Here is an 18,641-nt window from a genome sequence, read left to right as displayed (position 1 = left end):
GCTTCCTTCCTTCTAGTGAGGATGCAAGATGCAAGTGTGTCTTTTACTTTGGAGGGGAGAGCCCTGCATGCCTGTAACCACTGGACACACCACACCTCACTGCAGTGGCCACTCCTGAAGCTCTGTAAGGTTGATCTTCACCTTCTGTAGTGCAAGTTTTCCCAAGGAATTCAGCGTACTTTCCTCCTCTTGCTCATCCTTCCCGATCTATGTGATATTGCCAATGAGATGAAGAGATTTAGTATTCTGTGAGATGTCTGATTTGTCCAGATCTCTTAAGGCGATATTTATAGAAGGTTCAGGAGTTAAGGTAGCCCTGAGGGAAGCTATAAATAAATGCCTTATAAATCCCATGTGAATGTGAATCATTCCATATCCATTTTCTAAATGGAATGGGAAAGAATGCACTCACCAAATCCACAGCTGCTTGCCATGTGCCTGAGGCCTTATTAATCTCCCCAAGCAGTGATATCCAGGCAGCGTGGCAGCTGCAATCAGGACTCCTACTTGGTCAAGTGTGGAGGAATTCCATTCATTCTTTATCCATATCAGGCTTCTTCAGGGACAGATTGCTGAATGATATGGAGTTAACAGGATCTTGGCAGGTGGCCAACACCACCCCGCATCCTTCAGCTCTCTAATGGCAGTGCTACCCCTACAATACCTGCAGTACCCTCCACAAGACCCACCCTGTGACACAATATTGCTTCTGGCTTGGCTGGGATAAGGGAAGTTTTAGAGGATTCCCTTTGGGCTTCAGCACAATGAGAGCCCTTACTCTCCAGACTAGGGACGCAGTGTGGGGTGACTCCAGTTGCCAGTGCATCAAGGCCAATTATGCACATGGAGAAAGGGAAGATAACCAGGACCAGGTTTATGGATCCAGTGCTCCCACTCTGGGCCATGTGTCCATGTTTATTCCCTGGCCTCTGTAAGCGCCACTGTGATGGGGACACGATGGTGCTGTGGGAATCTGGGCATCAATGTCTGCTCACACCCAGTGTTAATACTTATCCGTCTCCTGATTAAATGGCTACAGGCTCCTTTGGAGAAGGGCTGATGGATTTGTCCCAGCATGTACTCGACACGGTGTCCCAAGGTCCCTCCTTTTAGGAATATGGACACCTCCTCAGTCACTGGATTCTGAATCTGAAGCTTGACAGAAGTCTAGGAATTGAGACTGGGATCATGACTTGGTATTTCGTCAAACACCCTTGGCCTTCTGCTCCTGAATTCTTGCATTCCCGTCATAAATATCAAGTAGTGTCCTTCCTGGCTGCCCATCTGTTCTGACCCTGGAACACCACTCTATTAACCTTCCCCACAACTCCTTGAAGGTCGAGCCTGCTTGCCTGCTACTCTGGGTTCTCACAGTAATGTGGCCTCTATTGTTGCAGATCACTGCAAAGGAGGATTCTAAAGCATTCACTCTTGACCCTGAGGGAGGTGGGTGCACTCACTCCAGGTCTCAGGTCCGCCACAGATAAGCAAAAGAGTCCTCACATTCAAAACTGTCCTGGGCCACATGCAGCATGCAAGCTTGGATCTAGAACGCATGCACCAGAATGCCAGAAACTTTTCTGTTTTTACTTTAGTGATGCTTTCTAAATGCAAAAACAGTCATATCCCTAGCAGACAACAAATGTCAGTTGAATGAATGATCACTGTAGTGCACCTCCCTATTCTAAAGGCAATATCTTTATTAATGTAGCCTCAGGACAAATGCCATTTTGTGGCATCTAAAGAACAACATCCTCTCATGCAGACATCGATGTCACAGTACTTTTCTCACCAGGGCTGCTTTTGTGTCCTCCCTCCCTCCCTCCTCCTCCCACACCAATCCTCCTGGACACTGCAGCACACAGCCATATTTTTCTCTTCAGGAAAGATAACCCTAGACTTATGGGTCCAATTATCCAACCACATATGAATCTAAATTAGGCTCTGCTTTATACAACCATGAGTTTGGATTGGAACCAGCACTGGGATGACTATAACTCAGGGCAGGAAGAAGAGTAGGAGAGCAGAAGAGGAGCTCCAACAAAAACTTAACCTAGGATGAGAAATTATGGGACCCCTCCTCTCTGCAAATTTCCAAATCTCATTCCTTTAAAGATTGGAGAAAAGATGGAAAATACAATCCAGGAAAGAGCCCTGGGAGGAGGGCAAGAGCTGAACAGGTGTGAAAATTTGTTTCTTGATACCACAAGGACCCTCATATGTAGGGACCACCCTAGGTGACATCCAAGTCTCTGTGATCACAGGTTGTGGTGGGTCAAGGTTCTACTGAAGGGCCACAGACAATGGAGCAGCAAAGATGACCCAGCCAAACACTGACCACATAAAGCCCATGGTGGCCTGAGCACCCACTGAGCACAGCCCCATCTACTCTCCACCCCGGCAACAAATCAGCACAAGAAACACGTGGACTGTGGAAGGTTCTCATGTTTTCCATTTATTTTTTCTCTTAAATTTTAGGAATCTTCTCCTTTAATTAACCCATCTACCTCTTATGGCAAAAATTTAAAAAGTAAATTTATACTCGCATTCTAATTTCAATAGGGAAGTAAGAAGTTACAGCTCAGTGCATATAAAGTTGAGAGAGATGGAGACATCTCAGCCCCTCCTCTCTGGAGCAGGAAAGATGATTGGGGAGGGAGCACAGGTTGGCATGGGGAAGAGGGTCATGGTGGACACGGGGGTGGGGTAATCTCCCCATCTACTCACATTATGCCTACAGGAACACAGACACATTCAGGTGCCTTTGCAGAAAGCAAGCCAGAGTTCTTGAAGTCGCAAAGGGAAGGTGTGAACAAATCTTGCCTCTCAGTCCCACACGAGGCAGCTGTCTCACACTATAGAAAAAATATTCACGAACAAATTCATATCTGTCAGTGAGGAGTGACACTTTAAACAGCCCATCCCATGTTCAAAACATCCAACCCAAAGAAATCCCATAGCACAGCTGCATCCACTGTTCCCCCCAACACCCCACACACATCAGGCCCCCCAGGGTCTCATCTTTACAAGCCGTGAGAGACACATCAGAGCCCTGGGCACTGCCACTGCCTGGGGTAGAACAAAAACAGGACCTGGTCAGAGCCCACAGGAGATGTGGCTAGAGGAGGAACTGTGGGGCGGGTGAGCTCCCACATATGCTCCCGACCACAATATCCCAAAGATCTCAGGGATTAGCCTCCTTCATACTTACTTGCAGCCTGAGAGTAGCTTCCTCGTTTTCTATCTGTGGGAAGAAAATGTCCTGTGAGAGACCAGAAAGGTGGCAGCGCCATGAGGTCCTAGAGGAATCTCCTAGTCTTGGAACTTAGAGAAGTTTCCAGAAATGTGTGACTGTAGACCTTGGGCAGGATCAGGAAACATGAAGAAAGCAGGTGTGTGTCCTGGACCAACTGCCCTCCTAAGATCTGTCCTCTGCTGTGACCTTCCTCCGTGACCTGTGACTGCTGGGATCAGGTCTCCATCACCACAATCATCAAGGTGATAAATCTGTCCTTCATTGTCACAGGTGCTTTACAAAAGAGTAGGTGCTGGCACACAGGGCCCAGGCTGGGTTGGCCCATGAGTGTGGATGGTGCTTCCCAGTAACCAGGCAGGGCACATTTCTATCTGGGGCTTGAAACCCCCAGTGGGACAAGAAATCTCAGACCCCACTCCTCACCCCTTCCTCACCTGAGCTCTTCCTCCTCCACATCACAGCAGTAACCACAGCTCCAGTGGCCACAGCTCCAAGGAGAACCAGGCCAGCAATGATGCCCACAATGGAGATGGTGGACTGGGAAGACCACTTTGGGAAAATATGGGAAGGTGAGGGTCCCTGACCCCTAAGCCCCAGCCCCGACCCTGCTAAAGGTGTCCAGAGAGGCTTCTGATTTCCCTAGGAGGCATGACCCCCCATCTCCCTCCTCACCCCATCTCAGGGTGAGGGGCTCAGGCAGTATCTGATGCTGCACATGGCAGGTATATCTCTGCTCCTCTCCAGAATGCACCACGACAGCTGCCCACTTCTGGAAGATTCCGTTTCCTGCAGGCCTGGTCTCCACAAGCTCCGTGTCCTGGGTCTAGTCCTTCCCATCCCGCTGCCAGGTCAGTGTGATCTGGGTAGAAGGCCAGGGCCCAGCACCTCAGGGTGGCCTCGTAGTCAGAGATGGGATGGTGTCACATGTGTCTTGGTAGGGGGTCTGACGAGAAGAATCAGAAAATTCGAACATTTTGCATCTCTCATGGGACACTCCAGTAGCAGGCATGTGGCCCTCATGAGAATGGACAGGACACCTGGGATAGGGAAGAGAGCACAGAACCCGGACACCAGCCTGGTCAATGGCACCTGGGATATCTGCGGAGCCACTCCACGCACTCGCCCTCCAGGTAGGCTCTCCACTGCTCCACTGCGTCCTTGTCATCGGGTGAGAATCTGAGTCCTGGTAGGTGACTGGGGACTTTAGAAAAGGGGCCGCAGCGACAATGATTGGCTTCTCTAGAAACTCGACAGCCAATGGGAGTGAGAACTGAGTCAGCCTCATGAGTATCCAGGAAGAAGGATCTGACGCAGGTTGGGAGAGGAAGAGAAACGCTGCGGAGCTGGAGAATCCCTAACCCCGTGCCTCCCCAGTCCGTACACCGCTTGTGGGGCCTGAGATCCTGAGAGCCACGCCCGGGGCCCCGGGACTTCACCCTGACCTCGATCCTCCTGTGCCAAGTGTTCTGTCCCAATGTCTCCCTGAGCCTTGGCCCAGGAGTCTGAGAAACCAGGGAGAAACCGTGGGCATGGTCCCTGTCCCTCTCCCTTCAATTTCATCCCAGAAACCCCGTCCCAGGACTCCCTGCCTCCCACTACTTACATGTCCCCCTTGAACTCTTCTAGGAGAACACCCAGGGAGCTTAGCACCAGAGAGTGAGCCCGCCCTGGGAATGGAGATGTAGAGACAGGTTTCTTTTCTTTTTTTCTTTTCTTTTCTTTAAATCTAGAAAAGTTGTACTTGCATGCATGAGATAGAATAGAGACCAGTTTGCTTTTTGTTTATTAAATACAGCGGGTAGCAGAATCCTGGTAACCCTTAAATCATCAGGAATCTGATCGGTAAAAAATGTGTCTTTGGCCACTTGATATATAAATGCGTCTAAAAGCGGCCAGGCGCGGTGGCTCAAGCCTGTAATCCCAGCACTTTGGGAGGCCGAGACGGGCGGATCACGAGGTCAGGAGATCGAGACCATCCTGGCTAACATGGTGAAACCCCGTCTCTACTAAAAAAAAAAAAAAAAAAAAAAAATTACAAAAAAAAAGTGTCTAAAAGCATTACAGCAGCACTCACAAAGCCCCTAAGTTTCACTTTCCCAGACAATGTTTCTGTGACTCCCACTTGTATTTTAAATATACTTTCATTCCATAGTCCTGAGTTTCTGTGTGAGTCCAGGACATCTCCTTAATACAAAGTAGCACACTGTGTTACTATATGTTGCAACCAGGAGCCAGTAGACTTTATTCACCTCAAAGTTGCAAGTGTTCACAATGCCCCTCACCAGTGCTAAATGCACTGCCTGATTTTAGGAAGTATACACATCTAAGTGGTGGTGTGTATATTTTATAGGAACACTTAGTATTTTATAAATCTGATTAACACAAAAAACAGCTAGTTTTTTGGCAGACTCATATAAGTTATTAAAGGCCAACTGCAAAGAACACCCTGCGAGGCTCTGTGGACAGATGTATTAAAACCTATAAAACAATGTGTTTAAACCTCAGAATTCCACAGCTTTTGAATTCTTCCCTCTGCTCCTTTTCCTCACCTCCTGCTTCTCCAGCCCTTCCCTCCGTCACTTTCATCCCTCAGGCCCTCTTCTCCCCTTAGTCACCACCACGCTGTCACTCCTGAATTGTGGTTCTAGCACTGACCAATTACCTGCTACATAACTCTTCTCTCCACAGTGGTCCTGATACTGTGAGTCAGCATGTGCAGCGTGTGTCATTCCTTCACCTAAAACACTCCAGTGGCTCCGTGTTGGTCTTGTGAGGCTTCTAGGCTGTCAGGCACGTGAACATACGAGGGCATACCTGGTTCATCATAGGGACTAAATTAATTTTGTTAACTGACTGAATGAAATACGAGTGTATTAAATTGCATCACAGAAAATTATAAAATGTAAAACACTGACAAAATTAAAAAAGATTTTGTTTTATGAAACTAGTGTGCATATGAATTCATCAACTCATTCCATGAGTCTGTTGAGCCTGTGTGTGAATTCTATAAGACTGGGTAACAAGTTATCACAAATGTTGGCTTTAAACAACACCCATTTATTTTATTCATCGATTTATTTTTAACGACAGAGTCTCCCTCTCTCATCCAGGGTGAAGTGCAGTCACATGACCATGGCTCACTGTAGCCTCAAACTCCTGGGCTCAAGGGACCCTCCTGCCTCAGTCTTCAGAGTAGCTAGGACTACAGACAAGTGACATCATGCCCAGCTAATTAAAAAAAAAATTGTGGAGACCAGTGTCTCACTATATTATCCTGGCTTGTCTCAAAGTCCTCGCTGCAAGTGATCCTCCTGTGTCAGCTTCTCAAATGTTAGGATACAGGTGTGCACTAGCACGCCTGGCCAAACAATACCCATTTATCTGCTTATAGTTCCTTAGTCAGGAATGTGGGCATGATGTGGACAGAATCTCTATTCTGGGCTTCCCAAGCTGCATTTTCATTTTGAATCCTCCTTTAGGCTTATACAGAGGTGGCAGAATGCAGTTTCTGGCAGTTGTAAGACTGAGGTCCCTGTTCCTTGCTGGCTGACACTGTAGAGAACAGAGAGGGCTGCGCTCAATTCCTGATGCCCATCAGTGTTCTTTCCTACACAGCCTCTTCATTTTCAAAGCCCACAGTGCAGAAAACCCCTCATGTTGAATCCCTCTCGCACTGTGGATCTCTATGCTCAGGAAGAACCCGGTCCTTGCAAGGGCTCACCTGATTAGGACAGTCCAAGCAGGATAAATGCAGTCTAAAGTCAACTAATTGAGGCCCTTAATTATATCTGCTAAATTTCTTCATAGCAGAACCTACATTAGAGTTGGCTGAATAACTGGAGGAAGGTGAATGACCAGGAGTTGGTTGTTGAGGCCATCGTAGAGTCAGCCTAGCAAGGGTTAGGTCTTCTTTTGTGTTTTATAGGGACACAGTTGGAAATTGAAGTTGTAGTAAAGTGATCATTGTGAACAGTAATAAAATACATCCTCTTCAGCCATGGACATTCTCCTTACCTTTTAAAACTAAGCTACATGTTTAATGTCTTATAATTAATTTAGGCAAGGTGTGGTGGCTCATGCCTGCCATCGTAGTACTGTGAAAGGCAGAGGAAGGCAGATTTGTTGACTCCAGAAGTTCAAGATGAGCCTGGGCAACATGGTGAAACCCCCATCTCTACAAAAAAATTAGAAAATTAGTCAGGCATGGTGGTTTATGCCTGTGGTCCCAGCTATTCAGGAGGCTGAGGTCAAAGGATCCATTGAGCCCAGGAGGTCAACACTACAGTGCATGGTGATCATGCCACTGCCCTCCAGCCTGGGTGACAGAGTGAGACCCTGTCTCAGTAATAATAATAAATAAATAAATTTAGAGTAAATGCAAATTACCATGTAATAATACATCCTGTCTTGTGAAAACGTATTAGTTATTTACTATTGCATAACAAATTATGTAAAACTTAGCGGCTCAAAACAGCAAATATTCATCATCTCCTGCAGTTTCCAATGGTCAGGAATCCAGGAGAGGTTTCCCTGAGTGCTTCTGGCTCAGGGCCTCTCACAAGGTTGCAGTCCAGTTGTCAGCCTAGGGCTGCATCATCTAAGGGCTTCACTGAGGATTCACATGAAACATGGCTCACTCACATGGCTGTTGGAAAAGGCCTAGCTCCCTGTTGTCTGGTCCCAGAAGTCTGCAGTTCTTAGCCACATGGACCTTCCTTCAGGGCTGCTTACAGCACAGCAGCTGGCTTCCCCCAGAGCTCATGATCCCAGAGAGAGAGAGAGAGAGAAGGGGGAAACCACAGAGTGTTTTATTTTCTACCCACAGAGTCAAAAACTGTTATGTCAGCATTACTCTATCAGTTAGAAGTTGTATTAGTCCATTCTCATACTGCTATAAAGAAATAACTGAGACTGCAAAATTTATAAAGAAAGGAGATTTAATTGATACACTTCTGCATGGCTGAGGAGGCTGTCCCAGAAAATTTACAATCATGTCAGAAGTGGAAGCAAACACATTCTTCTTCACATGGTGACAGGAGAGAGAAATGCAGAGCAAAGCGGGGAAAAGCCCCTTATAAAACCATCAGATCTCATGAGAACTCACTCACTATCGTGAGAACAGCATGGGGGAACCATTCCCATGATCCAATCACCTCCCATGAGGTCTTTTCCCCAATACCTGGGGATTGCAATTCCCATGAAAATTCAAGATGAGATTTGGGTGGGAACACAGAACTGGGCCATATCAGACATATCAGCCGCGGGCGCCGCTGTCCAGGTCTTTACGTCCTGCTTCAGGGACATGGACTATTATTTCCCGTCCTAGGCGGGCTGAAAGTGTCCTCCAAGAAAGTCCCCAACTGGTGCCAGCACGCAGCCGCGCAGCAACTGCAGGTATGGGACCCTGAACCTCTCCAGGTGTCAGCCCCAGGGAGGGCCAGAATCCCCGCTTCGCCCCGCCCACGCCAGCTCCTCCCTCCCACTGTGATTAGTCACAGCAGAAGTCAGTCACCATCCAGATGAAGGAGAGACCTGGAGCAAAATGTCCCTAGCGCTTCCCCACCCGTGGGGGGTCAACAGAGGCCCCGCACCCCCATGCCTGGGAGACCCTGACCCGTCAGCCAGGGTAGGGTGGGAGGGACACCTGTGCCCGGAGCCTGACGTCACTCACCCGCTGGCCCGGGTGGTTGTGCCGGCTCAGGAACCTCAGGCCACTCAGTAACACATTCGTTGCGGTCATCGAGAACTTTCTTCAGGGCGTCCACAGTCCTGTCCTATCTTCAGCCGCGGCGCCCGCGGCTTCATTCTCTGATCCTTGCCACGGCTGTAGAAGCGCAGGAACCGCGTGTTGCCCACGAAGGGGCCGCCGAGGAGCCCAGGGCGCGCGTGGTGGAGGCGGAGCCCGGCCTCCACCTACTGGGGACGACGGGCATGCGCCCCGGGAACCTGCATTTTGGGGGTGGGAGAGGCCCAGGGAACCTGGGACCCCGCCCCGCTCCCCTCAGGTCCCAATCTGCCCACTGTCTCTGGGACGTGCTCCCTCCGCCTCCCCGCCGGGACCCAGCCTCCCGGGCTCCCTCCCACGTCCCGCCCGTCCCCCGGAGCCGCTCATCTGGGAGTTTCTTACTGTGTGGGGGGACCTGGGGAGAGGACAGAGGGGCGGGGACCAGGGAACGGTGGCCTAGGGCGGCGGCATTTGGAGATAGGACCTCAGGAGTCTGCAGACCCCAGCCCGGGGCAGAGGCCCCCCGGGAGGAGCTACTGAGTCCTGCAGCCGCCCTTTACCTCCTGTCTCCCCAGCCCAGTTCATCCTGATTATCTTCTCAACAGCCCAGGTCTTCCCCAAGGTCAGGGCCCACAGAGTAGCAGGGTAGGGGTTCCAGGACGCGGGATCCGGCTTCTCTGGGTATCTTGGATCCAGGGAGAATCCTGGAGATCTCCCACTTTATGAATCCCATTCTCCACTCACTCTGATGGTTTCTCTAGACCCCGGTGGAAACCAGATACGACGCCCTCATCAGTCCTGGGGGAAAAACAAGAGTAAAGTATCAGAGGTGGCCATGAGGTCAGGAAAACTCCTATAGAATTCTCAGGAGAGGAAACTCTTCTGAGCTGGACCCTTGGCAGGCACACCCCATAGAGGTGTTGTGAGAATTAAATGAATTCATATTTTTAAAATGCTAAGGACACAGATTAACACATAGCACCATGACAGTGTATGATATTATCACTGTTGCTATTTCTTTCCTTTTGTTTTAATTTTGATATGGACTTCTGCCCTTGTTGCCCAGACTGGAGTGCAGTGGCACTACCTTGGCTCAATGCAACCTCCGCCTCCCGCGTTCAAGCGATTCTTCTGCCTCAGCATCCAGAGTAGCTGGGATTACAGGCGCCTGCTACCACATCTGGCTCATTTTTTTTATTTTTATTTTTTAGTAGAAACAGGATTCGCCATGTTGGGCAGGCTCGTCTTGAACTCCTGACCTCAGGTGATCCACCCTCCTCGGCCTCCCAAAGTGCTGGGATTACAGGTTTGAGCCACGGTGCCCAGCCGTGGTTGCTATTCCTTTCATCCTTTTTGCCGGAGCCTCTGCTCTTCTTTCTGGGTTCCCAGGGAAATTCTCTGTTGGAAGATTATGTCGGCAAGACGCCTCCACCTGGGAAATGCTGGCCTGTGGTGGGATCTCCCTTTTATTAAATGGAATGATTGTTGGTGAATTGACAGCTAGTGAGCCACTTACAGTACAGTTCATGTAAAAAAGACCACATACCTAGGATTAACTCCATTTTAATAAAGACACATCCCACACATTATAAGTCCAATGTGATTTGTGAGGAGATTGGTTTGATTGGGTCATGGGAATATCACTCTACTTTCTTTGAGAGAGTTTTGCAACACATTTCAAATCTCTGCTTCTCATTTCACACTATCTGGCTCATGAGTGAAGGTGATGAGAAGCGTCCTCGTACTATGACCCCCGGTTTGTCTATCAGAATCATAGTCATATATTACACATAGAGATTATTTTCTTAGAATATATATTTATATATATTATACTCAGGGTATATAGAAAGATATTATTACAGTGCTTAAGTGGCTACTTGTATATATGCATTTTCTCTCTTGGCACATGACATTAACATATAGAACTGTACACTGTACTTTGGTTTCCAGCAATTGCTGATTAGGTCATTTGGACCAGCTCTCCCATTGAGTATCACTGGAAAACTGGGAGGAAAATACATGTTTGAAAAGTCTGCTTGAATTTATAGATGGGCTAGCAAAGCAGTGAAGATTTGCCAGGCCAGGAACCAGGAAGAGGCAGAAATCCAGAAGAGCACCTTGAGCTGTGGGCCTGCTTCTGTGGACCAGATGCAGTGACACCTGCCTCCCGGGCAAGAAGGCAGCTTCTGGGATTCAGAACTAAAGTGTTCCAATATTTAGAAGGTCTCTTGGTCTCTCTTGAATTCAGTGCTCATTGGCCAGGGCTAAGATGTTCACACTCATTCCTCGGAGGAGCCAAGCTTGGGTTTGACTGCCTTTTGGGCATTTCATGCTAGAAAAACCCCAACATGTGTAGATAAATGGTGTAGAGGACACCAGCCACTGGAGCTCTGCCTAGTGGTCTCCCCTGACTTCCACTGGTAGACAACATGGCCATTTCACTAAATTCCTGAGGACATGGCCAACATAATAAGAGAACACTGGGAGGTACCTTGGACAGAGTTCCAGGCAGTTACAACTTTTGGGTTTCTGTGTCCTTTACCTTCATCTCAACCAGAGAGCATTTGTGGAGGCTGAAGAACAAAAGACTTTAAATATCAGAGGTGAATCTAGGACCATTGATCCATTGTGGTCAAGAGGCTGGAGCCATGTTGTCCAGCAGTAATGAAGTCTATGAGTCTTTGGTCACCCCCAAGGCTCTCTCCCATTAGGAGCAGCTTATCACTGCTATCAGGGACCCCAGTAGCTGGACAAGGCATTTTTTTTGTCATTTCTGATGAGAACTTGGAGAGGTCCCAGAGCATAGAGACCTTAGATTGAAATGGGGTCCGAGTAGAGTCAGGCAAAACTTTGCAATGATTCAGAGGTACCTAAGTATAAAATAAAATTTCAACTCAGAGCTTCCATTAGAGCATCAGGCTCAGTAGCTCCTGTGTTTGCACTATGAGAACTGGGGCTTGATGAGAACAGAAATAGTTACATGTGCAGAAAAGCATATGTAGTTAGAAAACGGTCATGATTCAAGGCGTGGGAGCGCCATTGTCTTTACCATGGTAGAAAGTGGGGCTTTCTGTTATCTTGGTTCTGATAGGCCAAGTGCAGAAGATTAACCTTCCTGCTTTCAGCTGAGTGACTGATAATAGAAGCTGGAATTAAGAGAATCAGTGGCAGCCTCTCTCCCTCCATCCCCCAGCCCAGTAAATATAAGTGAAAGACTTGGGGCTGTGGCAATTTTTTCTCATTGTGCGTTCTCCTTCTCTGGCTCAAAAGAGAACCACATGTATCAGAAAACAAGGGCTACAATTCTCATAGAACCCAGAAATTGGACTAGAGGCCTGGAATGTCATGTGCCCATCATTGCTCCACCACCCAGGTGCTGTGTGACCTCAGGAGAAGCTCTCTGCTCCTGGGATCTCTTTGATTCATCTGTGAATCATGGACAAACACCTCCACTCTAGCAACGTTACTGAAATTCAGGGAGGAACAAGCGATCAATGGGTAGGAAAAAAGCAAAGTGATAACATTTACTCCTAGACAAAACTTTTTAGGAAAACGTATCTTAAAAATAGGAGAAAAACGTATAGTACCTGCGATCCCCTGCCAGAAAAGCCTCTCTATTTAGTAATTGTGATTGTTCATCATCTTTCTATAAAATTTGGGCAAAACTACCTCCTTCAATATCTCAAATAAATTAAATACAGTTGTGATTCTATGTCAGTTTAGGTCTACAACTTTTGCTTTGTGTGAAACCGAAAGGCGATGGGCACATCTTCATTTTTCTGTGGTGGCCAGGGGACACTCAGAGACTTGGAAATGACCCTATATCTTCCATTTTCATTTGACTTATTCTATCCTTTGGAATTCCAGGTAATTCATACTCCTAAAAAATCTCATGTTCATACGTAGGAGAAGGTAGAAAAGGTAATATTTCTGTTTTAATTTGCTAGAGCTGCCATAACAAAGTACCAAAGACTGGGTGACTTAAATAATAAATATGTATCATCTCACAGTTCTAGAGGCTACAGGTGCAAGGTCAAGGTGCTGCAGGGTTGATTTGTTCTGAGCCCTCTCTCTTTGGCTTGCAGATGGCCACTTCTTCTGTCTTCTTAACATAGGACTTCAACATATGGATTTTGGTGGCATAGTGTAGCAGGACAAGCTGCAGACAAAACTCCTCAGACACTAGATTAAAGAAGGAAGAGCTTTATTCAGCCAGGAGCATCACCAGACTTGTGTCTTAAGAGCTGAGCTCCCTGAAAAAGAAATTCTTGGCCTTTTTAAACGCTTACAACTCTAAGGGGTCCACGTGAAAAGATCATGATAAATTGAGCAAGCGTGGGGAACGTGACTAGGGGGCTACATGCATCAGCTAACAGAACAGAAAGTTTTGCAATGCTTTTTCATAACAATGCCTGGAATTTACAGATAACCAAGTAGTTTAGGTCAGGGGTTGATGTTATCATTATTACTTTTTTTTTTGAGACGGAGTCTTGCTCTGTTGCCCATGCTGGAGTGCAGTGGTGCAATCTCGGCTCACTGCAAGCTCCACCTCCCGGGTTCACGGCATTGTCCTGCCTCAGCCTCCCCAGTAGCTGGGACTACAGGCGCCTGCCACCAAGCCTGGCTAATTTCTTGTATTTTTAGTAGAGATGGGGTTTCACTGTGTTAGCCAGGATGGTCTCGATCTCCTGACCTCGTGATCCACCCACCTCAGCCTCCCAAAGTGCTGGGATTACAGGCGTGAGCCACCGTGCCCGGCCTATTATTACTTTTTTAACTCCTAGGGCTGGGTGGTGGTGCCAAGGTTGTCTGGCTATATATCTTACTTCTGTTTCTTTCCAGCTTTTTGCTTTCTCCCTTTTCTCCTGTCTTATAAACTAGGCAAGGTGAGGGGAGGAGGGCAGCAGGAGTAGTAGTGGTCTCCTTCCTTAATAGGAACACAATTCTTCTTGTAACTGTCTGGATCTTCTTTGGCAGTGGATATTCTAAGAAATTAAAGAGAGTCCATCCCGACTAACACGGTGAAACCCCGTCTCTACTAAAAATACAAAAACTAGCCGGGCGAGGTGGCCGGCGCCTGTAGTCCCAGCTACTCGGGAGGCTGAGGCAGGAGAATGGCGTAAACCCGGGAGGCGGAGCTTGCAGTGAGCTGAGATCTGGCCACTGCACTCCAGTCGGGCGACAGAGCGAGACTCTGCCTCAAAAAAAAAAAAAAAAAAAAAAAAAAAAAAAAAAAGAAATTAAAGAGAGTAAAAGACAGTACATCCCTTTGACTGAATTCTTTCTCTTGGTTTTCTGAAATTTTGATCTTGCAATACCAATAAACAAGAAAGAGAACCAAAGTTTAGTTCTTCATGGAAGGTGAACCCTCCTCCCTAAGTCTTGGTAATCCCAGACACTAAGACATGGTGCTGTGCAGTTCTCCAAAGTCCAACTCACTCCAATGATTCTGTTTCTGTCTTTTTAACTGGGAAGAGGATTCTCTCTCAGGAGAGCCACCTCTTCTGATGCTGTATGGACTTTATTATCCTTAAACATACAGAATGAAAAAGATGTTAATATAAAGGAAAATATTTGCTAAATTTTTATCATGCTCATAACTTTTGTACCTTTTAAAATGCCCCATATTGTGTTGTTTATTTTTAAAATATTTTAAAAATTGGTGCGTAATATTTGTACATGTTTATGGGATACATGTGACGTTTTGATACATGCATAGAATGTGTGTATAATAAGTCAGGATATTTAGGATATCCATCACCTCAAGCATTTATCATTTCTTTGTGTTGGGAACATTTTAAATCCACTCTTATATCTATACTGAAATATACATTTTTGTAGCTTTAGTCAGTCTGCTGTGCTATCAATATTAGAACTTATTTTCTCTAATAACTGAACATTTGGATCCATTAACCTGCCTTTCTATATTTTCCTATCCATACATTCTTTCCAGATTCTGGTAACTGTTACTCTACTCTCTTGAATTCCCTGAGATTAACCATTTTGGCTCGCACATATGAGTGACAACACGTGATATCTGCCTTTCCTTGCTTGGCTTATTTCACCTAACGTAATGGCCTTTGGTTCCATCCACGTTCCTGCAACTGACAGGATTTCATTCTTTTTTATGGCTGAATTGCATTCCATTGTGTATATATACCACTGTTTATTCAGTCACCCATTGATGGATTCACCTATTGTTTTCATATCTTTGCTACTGTGAACAGTGCCTCAATAAACCCCAGAATGCAGGTACTCTTTTGATATGATTTCTTTTCCTTTGTATAAATACCCAGCAGTAGAGTTGTTGGGTCAGCCAGTAGTTCTATTTTTAATTTTTTGAGAAATTACTATACTGTTTTCTATAATTGCTGTACTTACTTTCCCACCAACAGTGTACAACAGTTCTGGTTTCTCCACATGCTTGACAGTATCTATTATTTTTTATTTCCCAACAATAACCACTCTAACTAGGATAAGATGACATTTTACTGTAGTTTTGGTTTGCATTTTCCTGCTATTTAATAATGTTGAGTGCTTTTCACATCCTGTTGGCCATTTGTATGTCTCCTTTTGCGAAACATCTATTCAGATCCTTTGTCCACTTTTTAATTGGATTATTTGTGTTTTTACTGTTGAGTTTTTGAGTTCCATATATATTGTAGATATTAGTTCCTTGTAGGATGAATACATAGCAAATATTTTCCCTATTCAACAGGTTGCCTTTTAATTCTGTTGATTGTTTCATTTGCTGTGTTGAAGCTATTTAGCTTAATGTAGTCTCATTTGTCTATTTTTATTTTTGTTGCCTGTGCTTTTGAGGTCTTAACCATAAAATTTTTGCCTCGACCCATGTCTAGAGTGTTTCCTATATGCATTATTGTAGTCATTTTATAGTTTTAGGACCTGCATTTATACCTATTTTGAGTTGATTTTTGTATATAGTGAGAGACAAGGGTCTAGTGGTATTCCTCTGCATCTGGGAGCATTTTCTCAGCTCCATTTATTTAAGAGACTTGTTCTTTCCCCGTTGTATATTCTCTGTTCCTTTGCCAAAAATGAGTTGGCTATCAATACATGGATTTATATGTAAGTTCTCTTTTGTGTTCCATTGATTTATGTGTCTATTTTTATGCCAGTACCATACTGATTTGGTTACTCTAACCTTACAGTATATTTTGAATTCAGGTAGCATCATGCCTTTAGCTTTGTTCTTCTTGTTTACAATTGCCTTGGCTATTTGGGATATTTTATGGTTCCATATGAATTTCATATTTTTTCTAGATCTGTGAAGAATGATATTGGTATTTTGATAGGTATTGAATTGAATCTGTAAATTGCTTTGGGTAGTATGAATATTTTAACAGTATTAATTCTTCCAATTTATGTGCATGAAATATCTTTCATTTTTTTTTCCTTTAGAGACAGGGTCTCACTATGCTTTCCAGGCCTTGAATTCCTGGGCTCAAACAATTCTCCTGTCTCATCCTCCCAAAGTCCCAGGATTACAGATGTGTGTCACCATGCCTGGTTCTTTCAGTTTTGTGTACTCTTCAATTTCCTTCATTGGTGCTTTATAGTTTTTGTTTTACTTCCTGGGATTAGTTGATTTTTAGGTATTTTATCTTCTTTGTGATTTGTAAATGGTGTTGCTTTCTTGATTTATTTTTCAGATTGTATAGTGCTGGTATATATAAATGCTATGAAAGTTTGCACATTAATTTTGTATCCTGAGGTTTTGTTGAATTTGTTTATTAGTTCTAACTATTTATTTGGTAGAATCTTTCATTTTTTCTAAGTAAAAGATCATGTCACTTGCGAATAAGGCTAAGTTGGCTTTCTCCTATCTGACTTGGATGCCCTTTATTTCCTCACTTGCCTGATTACTCTGGCTAGGACTTCTAGTACTGGATAGAATAAAAGTGGTGAAAGTGGGAGTATGTGCCTCCTTCCAGATCTTACAGAGGAGGCTATAAACTTGTCTCCATTCACTATACTGTTAGCTGTGTGTTTTTCATATATGGACATATCATGGTGCATTATCCTTTTGGTGCGCTGTTGGATTTGGTTGCTAATGTTTTTAATTATTATTTTTATCACTAACCTAATTTTTATTATAAGCATTTTAAACTTATAAAATTTACATTTACCAAAATAAGCAAATCTTCATCAACTTTATCAGTGAATTTTGACAAATATAGCCATATCACTCTTGCCACTATCAATGTACACAAAGATCCCTTTTTCTCCCTTCAACTCAGCTTCCCTGCCCCCAGCAGCCATTGATTTGATGGCTATCATGATAGCACAGTTCTTCCTGTTTTAACACTTCGTGTCTGACTTTTTGCACTTGGCATAATAATTATGTGATCAATCCATGTTGTTGCATGTATCAGTAGTTCATTCATTTTTATTTCTGATAATATTCCGTTGTATGAATGAATCATGATTTTTGTACATTGGCAGTTATTTCTGATTTTTTACTATTATAAATAAAGAAACTATGAACATTCTTATACAGAGATTTTTGACAGAATCTTCACTTCTCTTGAGTAAATATCTAGGAGTGGAAAGGTAGCCGTAGAGTACTAGGTTGTTTAACTTGATTACATGATACAAAACTGATTTTCAAAGTGGCTGTTTTATATTCCTATAGGTAATGGATGAGAGTACAGATGTTCAACATCCTTGCCAACATTTATAGTTATTAATCATTTTAAGTTTAGCCATTTGAATGGTTGCTTAGTGGTTTCTCATTGTGGTTTTACTTTGTGTTTTTCCCTGAAGACAATTGGCCATTCATATGTCTTTTTTTGTAATGTTTCAGATTTCTTTACAGATTGTGGAAGGTGCTAAATAAACATAAGTTCTCTTTCTCTAGTGCTGGACATAAAGCAGAATGTTCAGAGTCCATCCACACTTCCCAATCTGGCCAAACACACGCCATATTTGCCTCCAGAAGTTCCTACTCCTTCATCCCTCTTTCATACTCTATCCACTTCATTCTGGCTCCAGCTCACACTGCTCCAGGAAATCTGTTATTGTGAAGGTCACTAACATGCTCAGTATTGTCATCTCTCCATCTGTCTTTACATCTCTGCAGCTTTCCTCACACTCAATAAATCCTTTTTCATTTTGCTCAGTTTCTATGGACTCACTTCACAAATTTTTATTATGAATTAGTTCTAGCTGGAAGTAAAAATAGAGAATTATAAGAAATCTTTGTGAAGCCGCCACTCAGGTTTGTCAATTTGGGACATTTTAACATATTGGCTATATGTAGTATACACGGAAAATAATAGAAATACATGTAGATAGCCCTGATTTTCCACACTTCTGATATGCAAGTGTTTCGGTCAATGCTGTACTGAGCAAACCAAGAACTGCTGGTGAACGTTTGTCTTGAATTTGATGTATGCCCTTATATTCTTACTAAATTTTAGAAAAGTCTCTTTGTTTGACATGCTTTCAGTCTTTTTTTTTTTTTTTCTTCTTTGAAACAGGGTGTCAGTCTGTCACCTGGGCTGAAATGCAGTGGCATAAACACAGTTCGCTTCAGCCTCGACCTGCCAGACTCAAGCAATTCCTCCCACCTCGGTCTCTTGAGTAGCTAGGACTAGAGGTTTGCACCACCATGCCTGGGTAATTTTTGTACTTTTT

The 18,641-nt window shown here is 44.7% G+C and overlaps 1 long non-coding RNA gene and 1 pseudogene across 6 annotated transcripts in view; one reads left to right on the top strand and one right to left on the bottom strand.

Annotated features, from left to right (window-relative positions):
- The window catches only part of LOC117088389, a 43,783-nt pseudogene that overhangs the window by 4,725 nt on the left and 20,417 nt on the right, over nt 1-18,641 (bottom strand).
- The window catches only part of LOC117088430, a 39,958-nt gene that overhangs the window by 12,738 nt on the left and 8,579 nt on the right, over nt 1-18,641 (top strand). For 5 of the 6 annotated variants that reach the window (XR_004439218.1, XR_004439217.1, XR_004439216.1 and 2 more), the window contains exon 1: nt 12,715-12,848. The exons of the other annotated variant lie outside the window; for it this stretch is intronic. This is a non-coding gene — a long non-coding RNA (uncharacterized LOC117088430). Of the gene's footprint in view, nt 1-12,714; nt 12,849-18,641 lie in introns of those variants that run through there. 6 annotated transcript variants of the gene reach the window in all.

Source organism: Trachypithecus francoisi, unplaced genomic scaffold (assembly GCF_009764315.1).
Source record: "Trachypithecus francoisi isolate TF-2019V2 unplaced genomic scaffold, Tfra_2.0 Lachesis_group10, whole genome shotgun sequence".
In the NCBI taxonomy this organism is placed as follows: domain Eukaryota; kingdom Metazoa; phylum Chordata; class Mammalia; order Primates; family Cercopithecidae; genus Trachypithecus; species Trachypithecus francoisi.
Note: the sequence above shows the minus strand (reverse complement) of the source record. Positions and strands in the feature narration are given on the sequence as shown.